Source organism: Podarcis bocagei, assembly GCF_964188305.1.
Source record: "Podarcis bocagei genome assembly, chromosome: W".
NCBI classification, from domain to species: domain Eukaryota; kingdom Metazoa; phylum Chordata; class Lepidosauria; order Squamata; family Lacertidae; genus Podarcis; species Podarcis bocagei.
This window is the reverse complement of record NC_138131.1, coordinates 16,997,171-17,014,929: the sequence shown is the minus strand read 5'-3', so window position 1 is coordinate 17,014,929 and position 17,759 is coordinate 16,997,171. Positions and strand designations below refer to the sequence as shown.

The following is a 17,759-nucleotide window of genomic DNA, read 5'->3' as shown; positions in this document are numbered from 1 at the left end:
GAGGCTGAATGGACTTTATTGAAAATTATTCCTGGACTGGACTAGGATCATAGAATCATAGAATCATAGAATCATAGAGTTGGAAGAGACCACAAGGGCCATCGAGTCCAACCCCCTGCCAAGCAGGAAACACCATCAGAGCACTCCTGACATATGGTTGTCAAGCCTCTGCTTAAAGACCTCCAAAGTAGGAGACTCCACCACACCCCTTGGCAGCAAATTCCACTGTCGAACAGCTCTTACTGTCAGGAAGTTCTTCCTAATGTTTAGGTGGAATCTTCTTTCTTGTAGTTTGGATCCATTGCTCCGTGTCCGCTTCTCTGGAGCAGCAGAAAACAACCTTTCTCCCTCCTCTATGTGACATCCTTTTATATATTTGAACATGGCTATCATATCACCCCTTAACCTCCTCTTCTCCAGGCTAAACATGCCCAGCTCCCTTAGCCGTTCCTCATAAGGCATCGTTTCCAGGCCTTTGACCATTTTGGTTGCCCTCCTCTGGACACGTTCCAGTTTGTCAGTGTCCTTCTTGAATTGTGGTGCCCAGAACTGGACACAGTACTCCAGGTGTGGTCTGACCAGAGCAGAATACAGTGGCACTATTACTTCCCTTGATCTAGATGCTATACTCCTATTGATGCAGCCCAGAATTGCATTGGCTTTTTTAGCTGCCGCGTCACACTGTTGGCTCATGTCAAGTTTGTGGTCAACCAAGACTCCTAGATCCTTTTCACATGTACTGCTCTCAAGCCAGGTGTCACCCATCTTGTATTTGTGCCTCTCATTTTTTTTGCCCAAGTGCAATACTTTACATTTCTCCCTGTTAAAATTCATCTTGTTTATTTTTGCCCAGTTCTCTAATCTGTCAAGGTCGTTTTGAAGTGTGATCCTGTCCTCTGGGGTGTTAGCCACCCCTCCCAGTTTGGTGTCATCTGCAAATTTGATCAGGATGCCCTTGAGTCCATCATCCAAGTCGTTGATAAAGATGTTGAATAAGACCGGGCCCAAGACAGAACCCTGTGGCACCCCACTAGTCACTCTTCTCCAGGATGAAGAGGAACCATTGATGAGCACCCTTTGGGTTCGGTCAGTCAGCCAGTTACAAATCCACTGAGTGGTAGCATAGTCAAGACCGCATTTTACCAGCTTCTTTACAAGAATATCATGGGGCACCTTGTCAAATGCCTTGCTGAAATCAAGGTAGGCTACATCCACTGCGTTCCCTTCATCTACCAGGCTTGTAATTCTGTCAAAAAACGAGATCAGGTTAGTCTGACATGACTTATTTTTCAGAAATCCATGCTGACTATTGGTGATCACAGCATTCCTTTCTAGGTGCTCACAGACTGTTTGCTTAATGATCTGCTCCAGAATCTTCCCTGCTATTGATGTCAGACTGACTGGGCGGTAATTATTTGGGTCCTCTCTTTTCCCCTTTTTGAAAATAGGGACAACATTTGCCCTCCTCCAGTCTGCCGGGACTTCGCCTGTTCTCCAGGAATTCTCAAAGATGACTGCCAGTGGTTCTGAGATCACATCTGCCAGTTCTTTTAATACTCTTGGATGCAGTTCATCTGGCCCCGGAGACTTGAATACATCTAAACTGGCCAAGTATTCTTGTACTATCTCCTTAGTTATTCTGGGCTGTGTTTCCTTTGCTGAATCATTTGCTCCAAATTCTTCAGGTCGGGTATTGTTTTCCTTATCGGAGAAGACTGAGGCAAAGAAGGCATTGAGGAGTTCAGCCCTTTCTGTGTCCCCTGTTTGCTGTTGGTGCAATGAAAAAAGAATTAACTGCGGCCGAACAGATCTGGCAAAGAGGTTGAATTTGAGAAAATATATTGTTTTTAACTGTGTGCTGAGGAAGAACTCAGAAGCAGAATTTTAATGGTGGAGTTTGGATATGCATTCTGTGAGTTGTTTATGGCCGCAGCTCGTACGCTAGTTGGTAAACAGCGGGAGGAATGGAATGTGACCTTGTACCATCCAAATAAACACTTCAAAAAACTGAACAATGGAAGATAGTAATGAACTCTCCCAGCACACCAGGTCCAGAACAACAATGTATATGAAGGACTACAAACGTGAAATGGATTACTTATTTATAAGATGTAACAGAGGTGCTGTTTGTAAGATGGAAAAAAGGGCCAGCTGGAAGAATGGTTTAACAGCAAGTGAAGGATGTCAACTGGACTCTAAATAAGAAATGATGTGGCAGTATGAAGAAATGATGATGATCATATGTTTGGAAGAGTAGTGAGATTTTACAGCATGGTCATTTCAAGAAGGGCTTGTTCCCCACAGCAGTGCAGCCCTAGAGTCAAAAGCATCTCTCCAAGTCAGCTCTGTAGTCAGCCTGTCCAAAGATGGATCCCAGACCTGTTAGTTTCTGCTCTCTTCACTGTGCAGCAAAGTGCTTGTCACAAGACAATGTTTACATTCCACAGTCAGAGCACTGTTGGGTTTTCCCACGGGAATGGGAAGCTGGATGTGACGTACACTGGTTTCCTGTTTTTTCACGTTCTCTCGGTGTTCGTTATTCCGATGAGAAGGACGGTTGCTTCTCTGCTCCAGCAGAAGCAAGATGCATGTTTGTAATTTCTCTACATTGAACTGAAAATAAAGCAACATAAAGCATGTGGCACGTACTGTTCGTCATTCCGTTGTGCACAGGACTCTGCAATATCAACATTTTGGTTCCGGGCCCAGAAAGACGTAAATCAAACTGAGGAATGCCGGCAGAGGTACAGAGGAACGGATCGCGTTATCTGCTCTGCGCGTCAAGTTTGATTGATGAAGGTATGTGCTCATGCTGCCCAGAGCAGCCTGGAAGCCTGCCAGTTTCTAGTTTATGGCTTTATGGCTGGACTTTGTACTTTTAAAGCCGTTTTGCCGCGATAAAGGCTTTAAGGCAATGGCTGGGGAAAGCGAAAGTACTTTTTAAAAGTGCTTTTGGAAGAAGCTGCAGCACTGTGACGCAGCTGGAATAAAGCAGCAATGATGGCTGATGCAAAGCTGGTTGATGCTTTTGGGATTCCTAAGCTCAATAAGAAAAATTACACAGAGTGGGTACTTTATGCAGAGGCAATTCTGCGGAAAGAAGGTCTGTTTAATGTTATTACAGACAACCCCCCAGCTCCAATTACAGCTGAATGGAATGCTAAGGATTCAAAAGCACGGGGAACACTTACGTTGATAGTATCCCCAGAAGAGCTCTGTCTGTTGCGTGGAAAGACCACAGCCAGAGAAATTTGGGACACTTTAAGACAAGCTCACTTGAGGACAGAAGCTGGTTCCTCAATGTACTACTATGCCAAGCTGCATGGTATGGCTCTTGCTGAGGGTGGAGATGTGCGTAAACACCTCATGGAGATGCAGAATCTGAGACACGAGCTGCAACAGAGAGGACTCAACTTTCCAGAGGCTGTGTATTCCTTCATGATACTACATTCTTTGGGACCAAGTTGGGAGTCCGTTGCCACTCAGATTGCTGTTCAACCAACTGCTCAGCTCACAGTAGCCTATGTTACTGCCGTGATCCAGAATGAAGCAGATCGCCGGGGTGCTAGCTGCATGGGTAAGGGGGAGTCTTCACAGACGTCATCCCAGAGTGCAGTGGAACCACCAGAGGGCGCAAAAGCTTTGAAGGCAGTGAAATGCTACTCGTGTGGACGTCTAGGCCATATGAAGAGGGAATGCAAATATCCCAGGGCCAAGACAGAGCAGCGCAGCGGAAGTTCATCGCGTGGAAAAGGCCAAAGCAAAGGCAAAGGTCCGGTGTCCAGGACAACGCAGCACAAGGCAATGGTCTCACGCTTCACTCCAAAGGTTGCAAAGGTCCAGAAGACGTCTAGATCTTTCTTCGTCGTTGATTCAGCAGCTACCCACCACATGTGCAACGATAAGAGACTGTTCGTGTCTTTTACACCGCAGGAAGGTGCGATTCACCAGGCGGATGATCACACGATTCCCAGTCAAGGCTATGGAACTGTTGTTCTTCACAGTTTGGACTTAGAGATACATGATGTACTGTATGTTCCAGATGCCACACACAATCTTCTAAGTGTGATGCAACTGAATGAACGCAACATTGACGTTTCCTTCAAGAACAAGAAATGCACCATCACAAAGAAAGACGATTATGTTTTGCATGCTGAGTGTGTTGATCGTTTGTTTGTTTTGTATTATGATGATGTTGTGCAGAATGATACTTGTTGCATTGCAGGTTCTAACAAAAGTTTGCATGCAGGATGTATTCATGATTTTCACAGGAAATTTGGTCATTTGCATTTTGAGGCAGTATCTAAGATGCCTACCTTGGTTGAAGGTATGACTATTAAACCCTGCAGGTACCACATGAAGTGCAAAGCATGCGCAGCAAACAAGGTGAAAATGGCTGCGAAAGGTAAGGTGTCTAGTAGGCAAGCTACAGAACCATACCAGATTGTTCATGCTGATTTGGTTGGTCCACTATCGCCCTCTTTGGGTGGCAATAGGTTCTTCATGGTTCTCATTGATGCATTTTCCAGGTATATTTATGTGTACAATCTCAAGCAGAAATCAGAGGCTTTTCCAAGGTTCAAGGAATTCTGTGCTTGGTTGGAAAATGTGCATGGTAAGAAGATAAAGATTCTTTTCACAGATCGCGGGGGAGAATTCACTTCTCAGCAGTTTGAAGCTTTTCTGACTGAGAAAGGGATTCAACACGATTTGTCCAGTCCTCGCTCGCCATGGCAGAATGGGCTTTGCGAAAGGGCAAATCAAACATTGCTTCAAGGGTTAAAAACCTTGCTGCATGATGCCAATCTTCCAGAGAGTTATTGGGCCGAAGCTCTCTCGTGTTTTCTTTACAGTTACAATCGCAGGTTATCTTCAGCGATTGGTTGTACCCCGTATGAGAAGATGTTTGGCAAGAAACCATACATCAAACACATGAGAATATTTGGTTCTGACATGTGGATCCACTCACCACAAAGCTCCAAATTAGGCAAACGTGGATTGCATGGTATCTTTCTAGGTTATCAGAAAGGTTCTTACAGAATAATGATGACTGACTCTAAGACAATTAAGCTCACAAGAAGTGTTGAGTACAATGCCAAGTGGGGGGAGAACGTGGGAATTTTCCAATGTTATCCTGATGACAGTGATGAGACTGAGGATAAGCAACAACAACCCACACCCACTGATGAAGGTTCTGATTCTGAGTCTGAAACTGAAATGGAAAAGGGGGGAAACCACCAAAGAGGAATTCAAACAAATAGCCAGCACGTGTAGACACAAAGTCAGAAAAGCTAAAGCACAGAATGAACTCAGGCTTGCCAGAGAGGTTAAAAGCAACAAAAAAGGCTTTTATGGGTATGTTCGTAGCAAAAGGAAGAACAAAGAAACAATGGGGTCACTCAGAGGAGAAGATGGTGAAATGCAAACAGGGGACACAGAAAGGGCTGAACTACTCAATGCCTTCTTTGCCTCAGTCTTCTCCGATAAAGAAAACAATGCCCGACCTGAAGAATTTGGAGCAAATGATTCAGCAAAGGAAACACAGCCCAGAATAACTAAGGAGATAGTACAAGAATATTTGGCTAGTTTAGATGTATTCAAGTCTCCAGGGCCAGATGAACTGCATCCAAGAGTATTAAAAGAACTGGCAGATGTGATCTCAGAACCACTGGCAGTCATCTTTGAGAATTCCTGGAGAACAGGCGAAGTCCCGGCAGACTGGAGGAGGGCAAATGTTGTCCCTATTTTCAAAAAGGGGAAAAGAGAGGACCCAAATAATTACCGCCCAGTCAGTCTGACATCAATACCAGGGAAGATTCTGGAGCAGATCATTAAGCAAACAGTCTGTGAGCACCTAGAAAGGAATGCTGTGATCACCAATAGTCAGCATGGATTTCTGAAAAATAAGTCATGTCAGACTAACCTGATCTCGTTTTTTGACAGAATTACAAGCCTGGTAGATGAAGGGAACGCAGTGGATGTAGCCTACCTTGATTTCAGCAAGGCATTTGACAAGGTGCCCCATGATATTCTTGTAAAGAAGCTGGTAAAATGCGGTCTTGACTATGCTACCACTCAGTGGATTTGTAACTGGCTGACTGACCGAACCCAAAGGGTGCTCATCAATGGTTCCTCTTCATCCTGGAGAAGAGTGACTAGTGGGGTGCCACAGGGTTCTGTCTTGGGCCCGGTCTTATTCAACATCTTTATCAACGACTTGGATGATGGACTCAAGGGCATCCTGATCAAATTTGCAGATGACACCAAACTGGGAGGGGTGGCTAACACCCCAGAGGACAGGATCACACTTCAAAACGACCTTGACAGATTAGAGAACTGGGCCAAAACAAACAAGATGAATTTTAACAGGGAGAAATGTAAAGTATTGCACTTGGGCAAAAAAAATGAGAGGCACAAATACAAGATGGGTGACACCTGGCTTGAGAGCAGTACATGTGAAAAGGATCTAGGAGTCTTGGTTGACCACAAACTTGACATGAGCCAACAGTGTGACGCGGCAGCTAAAAAAGCCAATGCAATTCTGGGCTGCATCAATAGGAGTATAGCATCTAGATCAAGGGAAGTAATAGTGCCACTGTATTCTGCTCTGGTCAGACCTCACCTGGAGTACTGTGTCCAGTTCTGGACACCACAATTCAAGAAGGACACTGACAAACTGGAACGTGTCCAGAGGAGGGCAACCAAAATGGTCAAAGGCCTGGAAACGATGCCTTATGAGGAACGGCTAAGGGAGCTGGGCATGTTTAGCCTGGAGAAGAGGAGGTTAAGGGGTGATATGATAGCCATGTTCAAATATATAAAAGGATGTCACATAGAGGAGGGAGAAAGGTTGTTTTCTGCTGCTCCGGAGAAGCGGACACGGAGCAATGGATCCAAACTACAAGAAAGAAGATTCCACCTAAACATTAGGAAGAACTTCCTGACAGTAAGAGCTGTTCGACAGTGGAATTTGCTGCCAAGGAGTGTGGTGGAGTCTCCTTCTTTGGAGGTCTTTAAGCAGAGGCTTGACAACCATATGTCAAGAGTGCTCTGATGGTGTTTCCTGCTTGGCAGGGGGTTGGACTCGATGGCCCTTGTGGTCTCTTCCAACTCTATGATTCTATGATTCTATGATTCTATGATTCTATGACTTCAGAGGATTTCAAGAGTGTGAAAGCCTCTATGCGACCCTCTGAAAGCTCTGATCAGGAATTGGAAGAACCATTGTTCACAATAGGTCACTTTTCTCCTAAGAAAGAAGAGGAGAGTGTTGAAGACCAAAGGCTGATTCGCAGGTCACAAAGAGCCACAAAAGGCAGACCTCCGAAGAGATTTGCTGATGAATTTGCTAAGACAGCAGTAGCAGCTGTTAAAAGCTCCAAGAAGGTATTTGAACCTTCAAGTTTCCAAGAAATCCAGGATTTGGATTCTAAGGAAGCTGAGCCATGGTTAAATGCCATGAAGGCTGAGCTTGATTCCTTAGAAAAGAACAAAACTTGGGAGCTAGTTCCAGTAGTTCCAGGAATGAAACTGCTTGGAAGCAAATGGGTCTTCAAAGCGAAGACTGATCAGAATGGCAAGATAGTCAGACACAAAGCCAGATTGGTAGCCAGAGGTTTTGCACAAGTACCAGGTGAAGACTATCACGAGACCTACTCACCCACGGTGAGATATGAGAGCATTAGGCTTATGCTCAAGCTAGCTGCAGAGGAGAATCTACACATTAGTCACCACGATGTGAATACAGCGTTTTTGTACGGATCTCTAGGTGAATCACTTTATATGCTTCCACCTGATGGCGTACAGGTAAAACAGGGATTTGTTTGTGCTCTGAAGAAGTCCCTTTATGGTCTCAAACAAAGTGCACGGTGTTGGCACACAAAACTCACTGAAGCATTGTTTTCTCTAGGTTTTCAGCAAGGGAAAGCTGATCCATGTGTATTTGTCAAAGAGGAGGGGCAAAAGAAGCTGTATTGTTTGTTTTATGTTGATGATATTTTATTCTTTTGGAAAGATGTCACAATGTATAATAACGCCCTAGCTCAACTGAAAGAGCACTTTGACATGAAAGATCTTGGTGAGGTAAACAACTACCTATCTCTGGAAATAGAGAAAGATCAAAGTGGTAACATTCTAGTACACCAGTCACGGAAAATTGCTGATGTGTTAAGCAAACTGAACCTGATGGATGCTAACCCTGTAGACACACCGATGACAACAGGTTATCAGGTAGAAGACACTGAAGAAGCATTTTCTGACACTACACTGTACAGAAGTGTGCTAGGCAAGCTAAACTTCATTGCCAGATGTTCAAGACCTGACATTGCTGTTAGCTGTAATTTGCTAAGCAGACAAGTCAACAATCCTACTGTTAAGGATTGGAAAGCTCTGAAACGCATAGCACGCTACTTGAAAGGCACTATGCATTACAGACTGAGATTTAACAATCAGAAGTCTGGTGGTCTTGAGATTTTTGCAGATGCACGTTTTGGAAGTGACACTACAGACAGGAAAAGTACGTCTGGAGTTTGCTACATGTACAATCAGGGTCTATTTGATTGGTCATGCAAGAAGCAAACAACAATTAGCTTAAGTACTTGTGAAGCTGAACTGAATGCACTGTCTTATTCACTTAAGGATTGTGAATGGTTAGTACAATTGTGCAAAGATATGAAGATTCCTGTCAAATGTCCAATCCAGGTTTACCAGGACAACAAAGCATGTTTAGCTTTGCTAAATTCGGAAGGTTGTAAGCAAAGCACGAAGCACTTGCAATTGAAATTGCAACATGCTAGGGAACATATTCAGAAGGGACTCGTAACGGTGTCCTATATGCCAGGTAATGAAATTCCTGCTGATGTATTGTCCAAGATTGTATCAAGGGATCAACACTGTACCTATGTACAGAAGTTGGGTTTGTACTGATATTGTACGAACACGCTGCCCAGTGATGTTCACGGAAAGGGGGAGGATGTTAGTTTCTGCTCTCTTCACTGTGCAGCAAAGTGCTTGTCACAAGACAATGTTTACATTCCACAGTCAGAGCACTGTTGGGTTTTCCCACGGGAATGGGAAGCTGGATGTGACGTACACTGGTTTCCTGTTTTTTCACGTTCTCTCGGTGTTCGTTATTCCGATGAGAAGGACGGTTGCTTCTCTGCTCCAGCAGAAGCAAGATGCATGTTTGTAATTTCTCTACATTGAACTGAAAATAAAGCAACATAAAGCATGTGGCACGTACTGTTCGTCATTCCGTTGTGCACAGGACTCTGCAATATCAACAAGACCTTCCTCCTCCCAGCAACCCTTGCTCAAACCTCTGTTTTCCAAATAGATTCCAATCTATTTGGAATTAAAAGGTAAAGATCAATCCTCTTTTAGATGCAGGATGAATGATACATTGTTTGAGAACCCAAAAATAGTAGAGAAAGCGAAAGAGACAGTAAAGGAATATTTTGACTGGAACTTACATAAAGAAACTAGTTTGGATACTGTGTGGGACGCGAGTAAAGCGGTCATGAGAGGCTTCCTAATTCAGCAAAACAGCCATAAAAAAAGAAAGAGAAAGGCAAACCTCTGTTTTCCTGTCACCTCACACCCAGTTACCCGGCAACCTTCCAAACCCATTCTCTGTTCACACCTCAGGGCAAGGAGGAAGGATAGTTCTTTTACATTGCTAATGTCCCTCAATGACCCTTTATTGTTCATTCATGGCCCTAGCTTAGTCAGGTCTTTTTGCATAAGCTAGCCCAGGAATTCCTCTGCAGCTTATATTTCTCCCTTCACATCCCAAATAATCAAAATTCTAGCATTTATTAATTTCTAAGGTTTAGGGGGTCCCCCTAGTCTATAACAATGCTTATGATGGCCGCTATTGCTAAGGCTGAGCCCCATTTATGTTTTTGGTGTCCAATTAACAATTACTATTTAAAATGTGATATTAAAAATGTGTCACTGATGTGAATTGTGTATTAGTTCATTTTTTAAAAAAGGTTACTGTAATTGGTAAAATGTGTGACTGAATTGTAAATTGTGACAATATACACTTCTTTTGGCTTTGTAATCTTGCAAACCCCTTCATGGATCACTGCCTTGCCGTGGCGAAGGGGCTTGAATAACTCAGAGAAGCTATGAGCTATGCCGTGCAGGGCCACCCAAGATGGACAGGTCATAGTGGAGAGTTTTGACCAAACGTGGTCCACCTGGAGCAGGAACCGGCAAGCCATTCCAGTATCCCTCCCAAGAAAACTCCACAAAGACAACAGGCATATAAAACTTATGACGTTGGAAGATGAGCCCCTCAGGTCGGAAGGTGTCCAACATGCTACTGAGGAAGAGCGGAGGACAAGTACAAGTAGATTCAGAGCTGATGAAGCGGCTGGGCCAAAGCTGAAAGGTCACTCAGTTGTGGATATGCCTGGAAGCGAAAGGAAAGTCCAATGCTGTAAAGAAAAATATTGCATAGGAACCTGGAATGTAAGAACGATGAACCTTGGTAAGTTGGATGTGGTCAAAAATGAGATGGCAAGATTAAATATTGACATCCTGGGCATCAGTGAACTAAAATGGATGGGAATGGGCGAATTCAGTTCAGATGACCATCATATCTACTACTGTGGGCAAGAATCCCGTAAAAGAAATGGAGTGGCCCTCATAGTCAACAAAAGAGTGGCGAAAGCTGTACTGGGATGCAATCTCAAAAATGATAGAATGATCTTGATACGAATCCAAGGCAGACCTTTTAACATCACAGTAATCCAAGTTTATGCACCAACTACTGGTGCTGAAGAAACCGAAATTGACCAATTCTATGAAGACTTACAACACCTTATAGAATTGACACCAAAGGAGGATGTTCTTCTCATTATAGGGGATTGGAATGCTAAAGTAGGGAATCAAGAGATAAAAGGAACAACTGGCAAGTTTGGCCCTGGAGTTCAAAACGAAGCAGGGCAAAGGCTAATAGAGTTCTGCCAAGAGAACAAGCTGGTCATCACAAACACGCTTTTCCAACAACACAAAAGACGACTCTACACATGGACATCACCAGATGGGCAGCTTCGAAATCAGATTGATTATATTCTCTGCAGCCAAAGATAGAGAAGCTCTATACAGTCAGCAAAAACAAGACCCGGAGCTGACTGTGGCTCAGATCATCAGCTTCTTATAGCAAAATTCAAGCTTAAACTGAAGAAAGTAGGAAAAACTACTGGGCCGGTAAGATACAATCTAAATCAAATCGCTTATGAATACACAGTGGAAGTGAGGAACAGGTTTAAGGATTTAGATTTGGTGGACAGAGTGCCTGAAGAACTATGGATGGAGGCTCGTAACATTATACAGAAGGCAGCAACAAAAACCATCCCAATGAAAAGGAAATGCAAGAAAGCAAAGTGGCTGTACAACGAGGCCTTACAATAGCGGGGGAGAGAAGGCAAGCAAATACGAGGGAGATAGTGAAAGATACGGGAAATTGAATGCAGATTTCCAAAAAATAGCAAGGAGAGACAAGAAGGCCTTCTTAAACAAGCAGTGCAAAGAAATAGAGGAAAACAATAGAATTGGGAAAACCAGAGATCTGTTCAAGAAAATTGGAGATATGAAAGGAACATTTCGTACAAAGATTACCATAATAAAGAACAAAAGTGGTAAGGACCTAACAGAAGCAGAAGACATCAAGAAGAGGTGGCAAAAATACACAGAGGAATTATACCAGAAACATACAGATGTCTCATACACCCCAGGTAGTGTGGTTGCTGACCTTGAGCCAGACATCCTGGAGAGTGAAGTCAAAAGGGCCTTAGAAAGCACTGCAAATAACAAGGCCAGTGGAAGTGATGATATTCCAACTGAACTATTTAAAATTTTAAAAGATGATGCTGTTAAGGTGCTACACTCAATATGCCAGCAAATTTGGAAAACTCAGCAGTGGCCAGAGGATTGGAGAAGATCAGTCTACATCCCAATCCCAAAGAAGGGCAGTGCCAAAGAATGCTCCAACTACCGCACAATTGCACCCATTTCACATGCTAGCAAGGTTATGCTTAAAATTCTACAAGGAAGGCTTAAGCAGTATGTGGACTGAGAACTCCCAGAAGTGCAAGCTGGATTTCGAAGGGGCAGAGGAACCAGAGACCAAATTGCAAACATGCGCTGGATTATGGAGAAAGCTAGAGAGTTCCAGAAAGACATCTACTTCTGCTTCATTGACTATGCAAAAGCCTTTGACTGTTTACCACAGCAAAGTATGGCAAGTTCTTAAAGAAATGGGAGTGCCTGATCACCTCATCTGTCTCCTGAGAAATCTCTATTTGGGACAAGAAGCTACAGTTAGAACTGGATATGGAACAACGGATTGGTTCAAAATTGGGAAAGGAGTACAACAAGGCTGTATATTGTCTCCCTGCTTATTTAACTTATATGCAGAATTCATCACACGAAAGGCTGGGCTGGATGAATCCCAAGCCGGAATTAAGATCGCCGGAAGAAATATCAACAACCTCAGATATGCAGATGACACAACCCTGATGGCAGAAAGTGAGGAGCAATTAAAGAACCTTTTAATGAGGGTGAAAGAGGAGAGCGCAAAATATGGTCTGAAGCTCAACATCAAAAAAACGAAGATCATGGTCACTGGGCCCATCACCACCTGGCAAATAGAAGGGGAAGAAATGGAGGTAGTGAGAGATTTTACTTTCTTGGGCTCCGTGATCACTGCAGATGGTAACAGCAGTCACAAATTAAAAGACGCCTGCTTCTTGGGAGAAAAGCAATGACAAACCTAGACAGCATCTTAAAAAGCAGAGACATCACCTTGCCAACAAAGGTCCGTATATTTAAAGCTATGGTTTTCCCAGTAGTGATGTATGGAAGTGAGAGCTGGACCATAAAGAAGGCTGATCGCTAAAGAATTGATGCTTTTGGATTATGGTGCTGGAGGAGAGTCCCATAGACTGCAAGAAGATCAAACCTATCCATTCTGAAGGAAATCAGCCCTGAGTGCTCACTGGAAGGACAGATCGTGAGGCTGAGGCTCCAATACTTTGGCCACCTCATGAGAAGAGAAGACTCCCTGGAAAAGACCCTGATGTTGGGAAAGATGGAGGGCACAAGGAGAAGGGGACGACAGAGGACGAGATGGTTGGATAGTGTTCTCGAGGCTACAAACATGAGTTTGACCAAACTGCGGGAGGCAGTGGAAGACAGGAGTGCCTGACGTGCTCTGGTCCATGCGGTCACGAAGAGTCGGACACAACTCAACAACTAAACAACAACAAATCTTGCAAAAAATAAAATAAAAACAGAGACTAGACATTCCGTTGTTGTACCAATAACTCAGGATTAAGGAGTCATTTGGCGAGTAGCTTAAATATCTGAGTTTCTGAGAAGAGAACCAGGCAAGGGTGCCCACTCTCCCCACTGCTTTTTATTTCTGCCCTAGAGGTGCTGCTGAATATGATAAGGAAAGATGAGGAAGTTAAAGTATAGTAGTTGGAACTAAACAATGTAAGTTAAAAGCCTTTGCTGGTGATTTGGTATTGACTTTACAGGACCCCGAGATCAGTGCAATTAAAGCACTGAAGATGATTCAAGAGTTCGGACAAGTTGCAGGTTTCAAATTGAATAAGAATAAAACCAAAGTTTTAGGGAAAAAATTAACAATACATGAAAAACTTAATTTAGAGGAAACCACAGGGCTGAAGTTTGTGAAAAAGGTGAAATATCTGGGTGTAAGTATGACTGCAAAAAAACTGAATTTGTACAAAGACAACTACGAAAAGTTATGGAAAGATATCAAAAGAGATTTGGATATATGGACAAGGTTGAAATTATCTTTGTTGGGCCGAATTTCTGCGATAAAGATGAATGTATTGCCTAAGTTGTTATTTTTGTTCTAAGTACTTCCTATCATTTTTAAGTTGAATTGTTTTAAGGAATGGCAAAAGGTATTATCTAAATTTATCTGGCAGAGGGGAAAACCCAGAATCAAGTTTAAATTATTAACAGATGTGAAAGAGAGAGGGCGTTTCTCCCTGCCAGATTTAAGGATTTATTTTGAAGCTGCAGCCTTTTGCTGGCTGAAAGAATGGTTTTTACTGGAAGATACAGACGTTTTGGACTTGGCAGGTTTTGATAATGTATTTGGTTGGCATGCATATTTATGGTATGAGAAGATAAAAACTCACAAAGGATTTAAAAATCATATAATTAGAAAATCTTTGTACAATGTTTGGATAAAATATAGGGATTTGCTAAAAAGGAAAACACCCAGGTGGATATCACCATTGAAAGCTAAGACCCATAAAAGGTTGAATATGAAAGATATGTGGTTGAAATATAATGATATTCTGATGGAAGTAGGGGACCAATTTAGAGTAAAATCCTATGAAAGATTGAAAAGATAAATTAGATGATTGGTTCCAGTACATCCAGATAAGTGAAGTCTTTAAAATGGATAAGTAAATTGGTTTTCAAGCAGAGAAATCCAAACTGGAAATGGAATTATTAGATATAAAAACAAAAAACCTATCTAAGATGTACAATTTGTTGCTGGAATGGCATATGAAAGATGAACAAGTGAAATCTGTAATGATTGAATGGGCCAGGGATGTGGGGCACAATATCATGATGGTGGATTGGGAGAAATTGTGGAAAAGAGGAATTAAATTTACAGCTTGTAATGTATTAAGAGAAAAATTTGATGAAAATGATGTATAGATGGTATTTAACACCAGTGAAGTTAGGCAAAATGTATCATACTCATCATAATAAATGCTGGAAATGTAAAGAAAAAGAAGGAACCTTTTACCACATGTGGTGGACACGCCCCAAGGTAAAAGACTTCTGGGAAAGGATTTATAATGAACTGAAGAAAGTGTTGAAAAACACATTTATTAAAAAACCAGAAGACTTTTTACTTGGTATAGTGGGGGGTGAAATCCCAAAAAAGGATGTTATTTTTTTTCTGTATGCCACAACAGCTGCGAGAATATTGCTAGCGAAGAATTGGAAGAAACAAGACTTACCAACTATAGAAGAATGGCAGATGAAGATGATGGACTATATGGAACTTGCCAAACTGACTGGGAGACTCCGAGACCAGAGAGAGGAGACAGTGGAAGAAGATTGGAAGAAGTTTAAGGAATATTTGAAAAAAACATGTTAATATTTAAATCTTAGAATAGCTTTGGAAGTGGATTTAGGCTGTAGGGTTAGAAGTAGAACATAGTGTATTTTAAAATAGTATTATTTGCAAGTGATAAAATGTGAAGATTTTTATGGTTAAAGCAAGTGTGATAAAAAAATGGTTAGAAATTATGATGTTTAGAAAAAATAAGGATAAGACAAGAATCTGTATTGTTTGTATTGTTTGTTTTCCTGTTTGTTTTGTTCATTTGTGTTATAAAATGAATTTTAAAAAATTGGAAATAAATAAATAAATATCTGAGTTCCTAACACTGTTTGAATCTTCCAACAAAGACAAAGGGGAGCACTTTCCAACTTGCTGTACTTATCTCAGTTTTTATCAGGTTGGTTTGAAATTTAGCAGGTTCCTAGACCTCATGAAGTAGACAAATTCCCGCCAAGCTACATGATACGAGCGCAACAGGCATCATTTTTGTAAGTAACAGAATTTTGAAACCTATAATAGGAAATTTAAAAGAGGAGTGATCCAGCAGGGCTCTTCTGATTATGAGTCACACACCTCATCCAACAGGTTGCAGAATCAGGCCAATGGTCCACAGCCCTCTCTTCCATGAATTTGTCTAATCCGCTTTTAAAGCCATCCAAGTTGGTGGCCATCATTGCCTCCTGTGGGAGTAAGTTCCATAGTGTAACAATGTGCTCCAGAGGACAAGTGAACTTTGAGAGCTAGTTTCCAGCAACTAGTATGCAGAAGCATCACTTCATCCAACTGTGGAGGCAGAGCATAGCCATCGTGGCTAGTAGCCTTTCTCCATCATAGGCTCCATGGCAACTCCCCACCCACCCTGCCCAACAATTCATTGACTGTTCAGGGTGGGGAGATATGAGGCTGTCCTCTGCTTTCCCTCCTTTTATAAAACCAATTTTCCTGCTGTCCTTCCACCTGCATTGCAGAGGACTGGACTAGGTGACACTTGCAACTTTACAGTTCTATGATTCTATACCTAGATTTCAGCTATGTTACAGAGCAGTTTACTCCAAATGAGTACCACGTGGTACTCTAAATGAGCAAGGTGTGCAGGTGTGAGCAAGCAAACAGGAGGGAAAACAAGTCACTTGTGTAGTGTAATGGTTAAGAGTGGCAGACTAAGAAGACCTGGATTTGAATCCCCACTTGGCCATGAAGCTCACTGCTTGTAACCTTGGATGGTCAGTCATACACCCTCTCAGCCTAGCCTACCTAAGAGGACTAAGAATTAAATAAGAAGTATGTACACCACATTGAATTAAAGGACTAAGAATTAAATGAGAAGTATGTACACCACATTGAGCTCCTTGGAAGAAAGGTGGGATATAATGGCAATTAATAGTAGTAATAGTGATAGTGATAATAACCATACCTTACAGTCCCTTAGGCAGGAGCACACAGAGTAGTCCTTAGCCTGCAGGTACTTCTCCAGCAGCTCTTCGAACTCATAGTATTTTTCCTGAGCGTGTTGGTCCAGCCTCTGGTAGGCCTCGAGGCAGCCGCTGCAGGCCTCCCCGCGCCGCGCTCCGCCCGCCGCCACGTCAGCCAGCAGGCTGCGGAGACTGCAGTCCAGGCTCTCCGGGTCGTCCATGCCCAGCAGCAGGTCCCAGACGGTGTAGGCCTCGCAGAACTGGAGCCGCAGGACCCGGAAGTGCCGCTCCAGAAAGGCCAGCTGCGACGGTGAGGCCTCCACACGCGCTGCCGGGAAGGCGACCCCGGGCGGTCCTTGCAGGAGGTGCCGTGGGCTGCAGGCCGAACTCAAGTCCAGACAGGGCCGAGCCGTCGGGGCCTGACCATCGTCGCTGCCCATCACCGCGACTTCTGGCCAGGAGACGCTCCTATATTGGGCTCCGAGCTGGGCCCCAGCGGCGACGGCGCAGAGCCAGAGGCTGTCAGAAAGAAGGACGGTGAAGAAAAGGAACAAGGCCAGCAACAGGCGCCATTTCTGGGCCCGCTCAGAGTCGGCGCAAGGCTTGTCGGGCGGGCTGGAGGAGGCACGGGGGCGACGGCTCTGTAAGGCGGCGCCGCCGGTCATATTTTTGGAGGGGGGGGCGAGGGAGGGGCTCCTTCTCCTCCTCCTGACTCCTCTTCGCGCCCCCTCCCGGCAATGTCACCGGCCTCCTCCTCCTCCGCAGCATGGTGGCTCGGCGACGACGGGCGGCGGCGGCGGCAGAAGCATCTTTGGACACAAGGAGACGCGCGGCAGCGGCGCCCCCTGTCCACCGCCGGTCCCCGCCCCGATGGTGCCCCCAGCCTCTCCCTGCTGCTGCTGCCGCTTGGCTGCTGCTGCTATGGGCTCCCACCGAGCAGTGCATGATGCTGTGTTGCCACCGCCGGGAAACCCTTTACCATGGCCGGCACCGGGGCGTCGGCATCCCCTAGCCAGCCACCTGGCAGCAGTCCTCTTCTTCATCTTCGTCTGTCACCGCTCGGCTCTCCTCCACCACCACCTCCCCATCTCCGCTAAGCCTATGCGGGGACTGGTCGGCCAACTCGCTCCCAATCGACCACTCCGCCTTCGCTGGCTTCTTTCCCGGCCGGCCGCGCAGCGGCGCGGGAGCCTGGCGCAGGGTGGGGCGCAGCT

General features: G+C 44.1%; 1 pseudogene across 1 annotated transcript in view; it reads right to left on the bottom strand.

Annotated features, from left to right (window-relative positions):
* LOC308578048 (NALCN channel auxiliary factor 2 pseudogene) overlaps positions 1 to 17,259 on the bottom strand; it is a 93,172-nt pseudogene extending 75,913 nt beyond the window's left edge. Inside the window, exon 1 of the transcript XR_014013527.1 lies at positions 16,548 to 17,259. The product of XR_014013527.1 is annotated as an NALCN channel auxiliary factor 2 pseudogene (transcript). The remainder of the gene's footprint in view (positions 1 to 16,547) is intronic.
* Between the last annotated feature and the right edge of the window lie 500 nt (positions 17,260 to 17,759).